The sequence below is a fragment of the Lichenostomus cassidix genome, chromosome 4, assembly GCF_008360975.1.
Source record: "Lichenostomus cassidix isolate B80296 chromosome 4, HeHo_3.0, whole genome shotgun sequence".
In the NCBI taxonomy this organism is placed as follows: domain Eukaryota; kingdom Metazoa; phylum Chordata; class Aves; order Passeriformes; family Meliphagidae; genus Lichenostomus; species Lichenostomus cassidix.
Window position 1 is genome coordinate 10,025,933 of NC_139484.1, and position 6,771 is coordinate 10,032,703.

General features: G+C 41.2%; 1 long non-coding RNA gene across 1 annotated transcript in view; it reads right to left on the reverse strand.

Annotated features, from left to right (window-relative positions):
• LOC146437833 (uncharacterized) overlaps positions 1–3,367 on the reverse strand; it is a 35,969-nt gene extending 32,602 nt beyond the window's left edge. The window contains exon 1 of the long non-coding RNA XR_014851980.1: positions 2,896–3,367. This is a non-coding gene — a long non-coding RNA (uncharacterized LOC146437833). The remainder of the gene's footprint in view (positions 1–2,895) is intronic.
• Positions 3,368–6,771: the final 3,404 nt, after the last annotated feature.

The following is a 6,771-nucleotide window of genomic DNA, read 5'->3' on the forward strand; positions in this document are numbered from 1 at the left end:
TGAGAAGTAGAGTCCCTTAAATTGCTCCATGTCAGACAATCAAGACCTTGTGAAATCCTGGGGAAAAAAACACCATCTTGCAAACCAGGATGACTACAGCCCAATAGAGGTGAGGGGGCAACTATCAGAACTATGTCCTTTTGTTAGTCAGACTTAGCTAGCTCCTCTTTGAACATAAAACCACTTTCCTCCCATTTTTAGCCACTCAGTATTATGGAGCTAAGAAAATAAAATTGCAACCTCTATCAAGGAAGAAAAAAAAAGGAAAATATTGTAATTGCTCCATTGGCTTGTGCAGTCCAAATCTGCAACATACCTGGTGCAGAAAAATGGAAGATCAGAGCTACAAGAAACATAATTTACAGATCCAAAATTCTGCCACTAAAGCCTGTGGTAGGGAAGGCAACTTGTGTTGACTGGGTCGAGAGTTAAAATAAATTTAAATATTTCCCAGGAGATTGGAATGACATGTGGAAAGCTCAGTAATATTATTTATTATTTAACAATATGTTTTCATTCTGGACATCGTTCCTTTGGGATGTGTACTCCAGGCTGGTTACAGAGATTGCAGCTGGACGCTGCCACTTCGAAATATCCGTGCTCTTTGAGCCAGTAAAAATGCAATCACCCAAAGAGTCTCTTGTATGATATTAGGAATGTAAGCCATGACTTAGGTTTCCAGGCCAACACAACCAACAATACCATGTATCAATTGCAGAGGAAAATTATTGACATTCCCATTTGCTTAACTTTATTTGCCTTCGAGGGATAGGAATATAAACCGGATTAAAGCAAAAAGTAAGTGAAGACTACAGGATGGTTTCTTCAAAATATGAAGCAGTATTTTCTATGAGTTTTTCTGTGTTTCAGGAGAGCTATGAGGAGTCAGGGCCCTTTGCCCACTCATAACTATTTGCATCAGCTGTTAACGAATTCATCTGCAGTTCCCAAATAAACTGCAGCTAAATATGGGTCAAAAGTTTTGGTCTGCTTTGAAAAACCCATCCTGGGTGCTTGATCTCTTACTGAATCTATCAGTTAGTATCCTAGTGTTTTTCTATGCCTTCTGGTTTACATCTGAAAGGAAACAACCACTTGGTACACCTCTAGAAAATGACAAGTTTATGGTACAACCTAAAAATACTTATTTTGTGACTGTCATTGGTAACTGTAGAAGATTCTGTTATTGCAGAATAATAGAGTATTGTTCTCTCCTTATAATCTGATAATTTATGGTACAATTGCAATACTCAGTAATGTGGTGTCTTTCTGTGCAGTTTAACACCTGACAAAACAGTTTCAAGAGCTGCTTTGGATCTAAATCCAATAAAAACAATACAGGCTGCCATTTAAAGCTTAGAAACATTTACACCACAAACATTAACAATGAAGTCCTTTCACCCGCCTTTGGACATCGTTTTAAAAAAACAGGGTCGTTCTGATGTTCCTGAAAGTGACAGAAATAATATGCAATTTAAGACATCCATTCAAGATTGGTCTTTGTTTCAATGGTTTTTTGAGGGGTCAGTTTTCATGATTATCATCTTCTTTTGGAACAGCAGTTTGGAATATTGGCTTTCAATAACCTTTCTATAATACCTTTCTTTTAATTACCTCTCCCAGCTTTGTTGTCACAAATATCTAGAAATGTATTAAAAGTAGGTGAAAAATGCAAAATCATATGCATTGTAATTTTAATTTTTCTCCAGCTTTTCTGTTTATGTATCACTAATTGATAGAGTCTGATTGCCAATTCTCACAAATATCTTTCAAATATTTTCCATACTTAACAGTTGAACCAAAGTTCCTTCATGAATAGATCATTTCCTCCACTCAAGTCTCTGAAATATAACTTGTACCAATGGGTAAGGGGGGCCCAAGATATAATTCCCTTTGCTGACCAATCAAATACCACTCCCAAATAATTTTCTTGATACAATAAATTATTCTGAAGCCAAACTTCATTTCCCACGATTATTCTGTAATATTTGCTTTGAATTTCAGCCATTTTGCTCTTTAAATTGAGGTGCTGAGGAAAGGGACTCCCACAGGAGAGTGATTCAGGCATAGCCAGAGATGTCTAACCTAAAAGTCAAGCACATTAAGTATCGTTTTGAGTTCCGACTTTGACAAATTTTAAGCTATTTAGCAGTGGAACTCGTTCAGCCTCTGAAATACCAACCCATCTAGAAGTTCAACACCTGTCAGGTTACCTCTGAGCAGGGGCCAGCGTGGAAGCAGCATGGGTTAAAGGAGCTTAACCAACAGAAAAGCAAATAATAACCAGCAGATTTTATTTCTATAAACACAGATTAGCGCCAACTGGTGACTTCATGTCTATGGAAAAGTTTAAATAGTCTTGTCTAAGTTAAGCCTTGGAGATTTTATTTTTTTATGTTTTCTAAAACATTCAGTAGGGCAACCGGAGTTGTGCCATGGGTGGGATAAAAAGTCCTGAGTAGAAGCAAGAGGAGAATGCTGAGCATCTCAAGCGAGGACAAGGCTGGGTTCTCTGAGCCTGAAGGGGACTGTGCTCTCCCAGTCACCCATGGGGAGAGCCTGGCCTCCTGCCCAGCTGGAGGAGTGCCAGGGTCAGCTTTTTGGGGAGTTCCAGCTAAAATGCCTTAAATCCCCCCCTTCGCTTTGGAATTCTGAGTCCAGGTGTCAGTTCAGAGCCTCTGATTTTTTTTTGATGTCTTATCTATTAGAGCTGTCAAAGGTGCTCTTAGTACTATGAAACTCCCACTGCAGATTCCATGGAAAATTGAGGTCTGTTGGAGACCTGCCTGGCTCCCTGCCTGCCTACTTCATATGCTCTTGGAGAGCTGACAATCACAGGACTACAGGAAGGGGAAAGCTGGAAGGAGCCACTGGAGCTCATCTAGTCCAACCTACCTGGTCAAGCAGGGTCCCCTAGTGCACCTCTTTCACTCAGGATTGTGTCCAGGTGCCTTCAGAAGATCTCCAGAGAAGGACATGCCACACTGTCTCAGGACAACCTGTTCCAGTGTTTGGTCACCCACACAGCAAAATTCTTCCTCATATTCAGGTGGAACTTCCTGTGCATCAGTTTCTGCCCCTTGCCTCTCATCCTATTGCTCAGCAGCACCCAAAAGAGCCTGGCCCCATCCTCTTGACTTCCTCCCTTCAGATCCATGTGTACTTTGAAGACCCAGAGCTCCAGGGCAGCCAGCAAAGCTCCCTTCTCCGAAGGCGCTGCTCCCTTTCATGCAGGATTCCAAAATGTTTGAGTTTTGGTTTGGATTGGAGCAGCACCAAAATGATCAGACTCAAAATCCCTCACAAAAGAGGATTGTGTTTCTTGGTCCCATCCAAGATCAACAGCTGGGAGTCAGCCGTGGCTGCCTGGGACGTTCGCTGGTGTATTCACCCAGGCCGAGAGCTGATTCTGAGGAACAGCCCAAGGAAAAACGGGGCAGATCAGGGAGGAAAACTTGCCAGAAATGGAGATGCCTTTTTAACCTTCTTTTTTTTTTTTTTCTTCCACCTAATAAATTACCCTTCCCAGTAAGAAAAACACATTACTTAAGCAAAAGAGCTCCGTATCAGCTACTGAGTCTCCTCCGCCAATGCAGCCGGAGTGCAAACTTCAAGAACTACAGTTCCTTCCCACACACCCTCCCCCAGAACATCCGCCTCCAAATCTGAATGCATTCAAACTAGGAATGCAATTCAGGCAAAATAAAATTTCTTGGTATCTGTTCCACTTTCAGTAAGAGAGGTTAATCCTCCTTTCCCCCAAGCTGTTTTATCCTCTAAGCTCCTTATCACCTTCTACACCATCCACAATATGAAGACACAGTTTTTTGTACATTTCTAAAGTTTGCCGCTGCCAATGCCGTCAGGAGATTGCATTATGACAGGAATGCAATTTTTTTTCCCCCAAATCCTAAGGAAGGAAGTACTGAAATAATATAGAAAAAGATGCTGTACAGCCATAGCTGCTGTCCCCATTTTTAGGAGAGTTTTATAGAATAATAAAGGAAGTACCTTTAAAGACATCTATACTCAAACATTCTTGAGAGTTCTTTTCACCAGAAGAGAAAATTCAGTTCTCAGGAAATAGTTATGACCTTATTGCATGCAGAAATAAATATAAAATTAATTTCTTTCAGGTTTTTTTCCTCATTATAGTATCTTTTCTTCATCATCTAACAAAGAAAACCCTTTTAAATTAGGCAGGGCTATTGTTCACAATGTGTGGTAAGGCAGGTAAGGCAGGAAGTTTTTGGGCCTTTTTTTCTTTTTTTTTTTTTTAATAAAAGAAACCTCAAAAGGGAGCTCTCAACCCAGAGCCATGCCAGAAGTGCAAGACAGCACATGCCCATCCATGATAGCCTTACACAGATATGCACCAACAGACTGAGACTCAATTACAAAACAGTTTCTCCTGGCACTGAAGGAGTCAGCCAGACCTGCTTTTTAGAAATCCCAAGCTCACAGCCAGCTTAATGAGATCTGCAGGATGCAAGAGTTAAAAAGGCAGAGCAATTGGAAAAAAAGGTAGAGCTACACTCTGGCTTTAGGAGTAACAGCAGCATCTGAGCCTTCAACTTCCTTGCTCCAAATGTTGAAAACAAAGCATTTTTATTTCTGCAGTCTATTTTGTCAGTGAAAACTGAATCTGAAAAAATTTCCCAGTCTTGTTTTTAGAATGAGAATGAAGGTGCAAATGCTAGGAACAGCTCAAAGTGAAGCTACTGGTCTCATATGGAGAAATGGGCTGCACACACAGTGAATCTGAAAATTTGAAGGCAGACTTGCCTATGGGACCAAACCAAAGCCCTGGATGGAAACTCCTCCACCTCTACTCTTCCTAAGGTAACCCATCAATAAGTTTCCTCAGGTGCTTTTTGCTCTGCACTGGCAAGCAAGGCTCAGAACCATCCTTGCTGGCATGAACAATTCCTGCTGCTAAGGGTCACCAATTTAATGGCATCCATTTGTGTTCATGTTCAACATCTGCCAGGGCAGAAACCATCCTGCCTTGGCAATCTATCCCTGCCACTTGATCCTGGGCTATGGCAAATGAAAACATGACCTCTTTAGTCTGCTTATCGCAGCAGACAGAGCAGCTGTCTCACGTATTTAGGACTTGTTTATGCTATCTAAATTAATCTAAATCTGATTAAAAGTACTTCAGGGTGAAAACAAAAGTTACCACAGAAATTAAAGCTGAGAGATGTAGTTATAATATCCCAACAAAATAAAAATATGTTACCTCTATAATTTATACAAAAATTGGAGGACATGGCGGGCAATAGCAGAAAATACTTGTCCAGTGGAACAAATATTTGTGTAAAAAAGAAGGTCATGGCAGTTTCTCCAAAAACAGAGCTCTGTAGATAACTTTCCAGTTTTACTTCTGCACCATAGGAATTGGCTGACACAGATTGGATCAGCATTGGAGGCGGGTTTCATGATAAGGGCAGTTTTCAGAAGAAATTATCTTCTCTGCTCAGCAAAGCAGCAGACGGGTCAGGTTCCTCCTGAAGCCAGAACAAACAACAAATCCAGCTCCTAGAGTCTGGGAAAATGAATTATCCCCTCTCCAAGGTGGAACTACTTCCATTGCACAGACAGCAAATATTTTGTACAATCAAAAGGCAATTTTACTGGAAAAAAAATGGGATATAAGCTTAGGAATTAGCAGTGGAGCTACTATTTCTCTCTCCCCTAGTGTGGCACCTGTCCTAACAATGGCCATCCCCAAGGAAGGAATGGAGAATGACTCCTGCTGTCCCTAGGGAAAGCTGTCTGGACTGCCAGCTGTCTTTGCCCCATCCCACCTTGGGGGGCCCTGGATGGAGCCTTCAGGCCCTCTGGGTGGCACTGGCTTTACGTGGCATTTCCTCGGCTGCAAAAGGCTCTAAACTTGGCAAGGGTGAGGTGCTGAAGCAGGCACATCTGGGGAAACGTTTGTTCTTTGCCATGGTGATGCAGTTCTGTTGCTGACACACCAAAACCACACTTAATTCCTATCCCGTCTGTCTGCACCAGTGACAGTGGCTCTGGACATCCACATGGACCTCACCACATATCCCCACCATCGCTGGTAGGAGTGACAGGCTCCCTCACCCAAGGCAAGGATCTTGGCCAAACTTTCTGCATCACAGAAACCCCTTTTATTTTCTGCTTGTATACCCAAATAATTTTTTTTTTTCAGGAAGGTTTGAAGTGCTGCCCTCATTTATTTTTCAAAGGAACACCTAAATGAGTGTATTTGAAGGACATTTTAGAACTAGACAGGTAGAAACAAAATACAAATGAAAAATATGAGGCAATGTAAATAAATGAGAAAAATATAAATAAATATGGAATGCGTTTGTACTTCACTGTTCTCAAAGGGAAAAAAACATCTGAATGACCCCATGTATTAAATGGCACTGTGCTGAATTTGGCTTTCCTATGTGAAAACTTCGGGCATTTCCCACAGTAAAACAGAATTTCTGAAGTTTTAAAGCTGCCAAGATCAAAAAATGAGAGCACTTATTGGGTACAATTTGGTATGGGTTGGCAGTATATTTGCTGTGAACATGTTTTCTGAGCCACAAGTTGTATATTGCAGTGTTTGCCTTTCAAACGTTGACTTCGAGCTTCTGAAAAAAAGTTAACATTGCTGAGGTATTACAGTCAGTCCTTTATTAATCAATTGGCAATGTTCCCTATTCCAAAAAGCAAGGATCCACTTAATTCCAGGGGTGCAGCTTTCAGATCAGTACAATCAGGATGCAAGAAATGAGTGCTAAA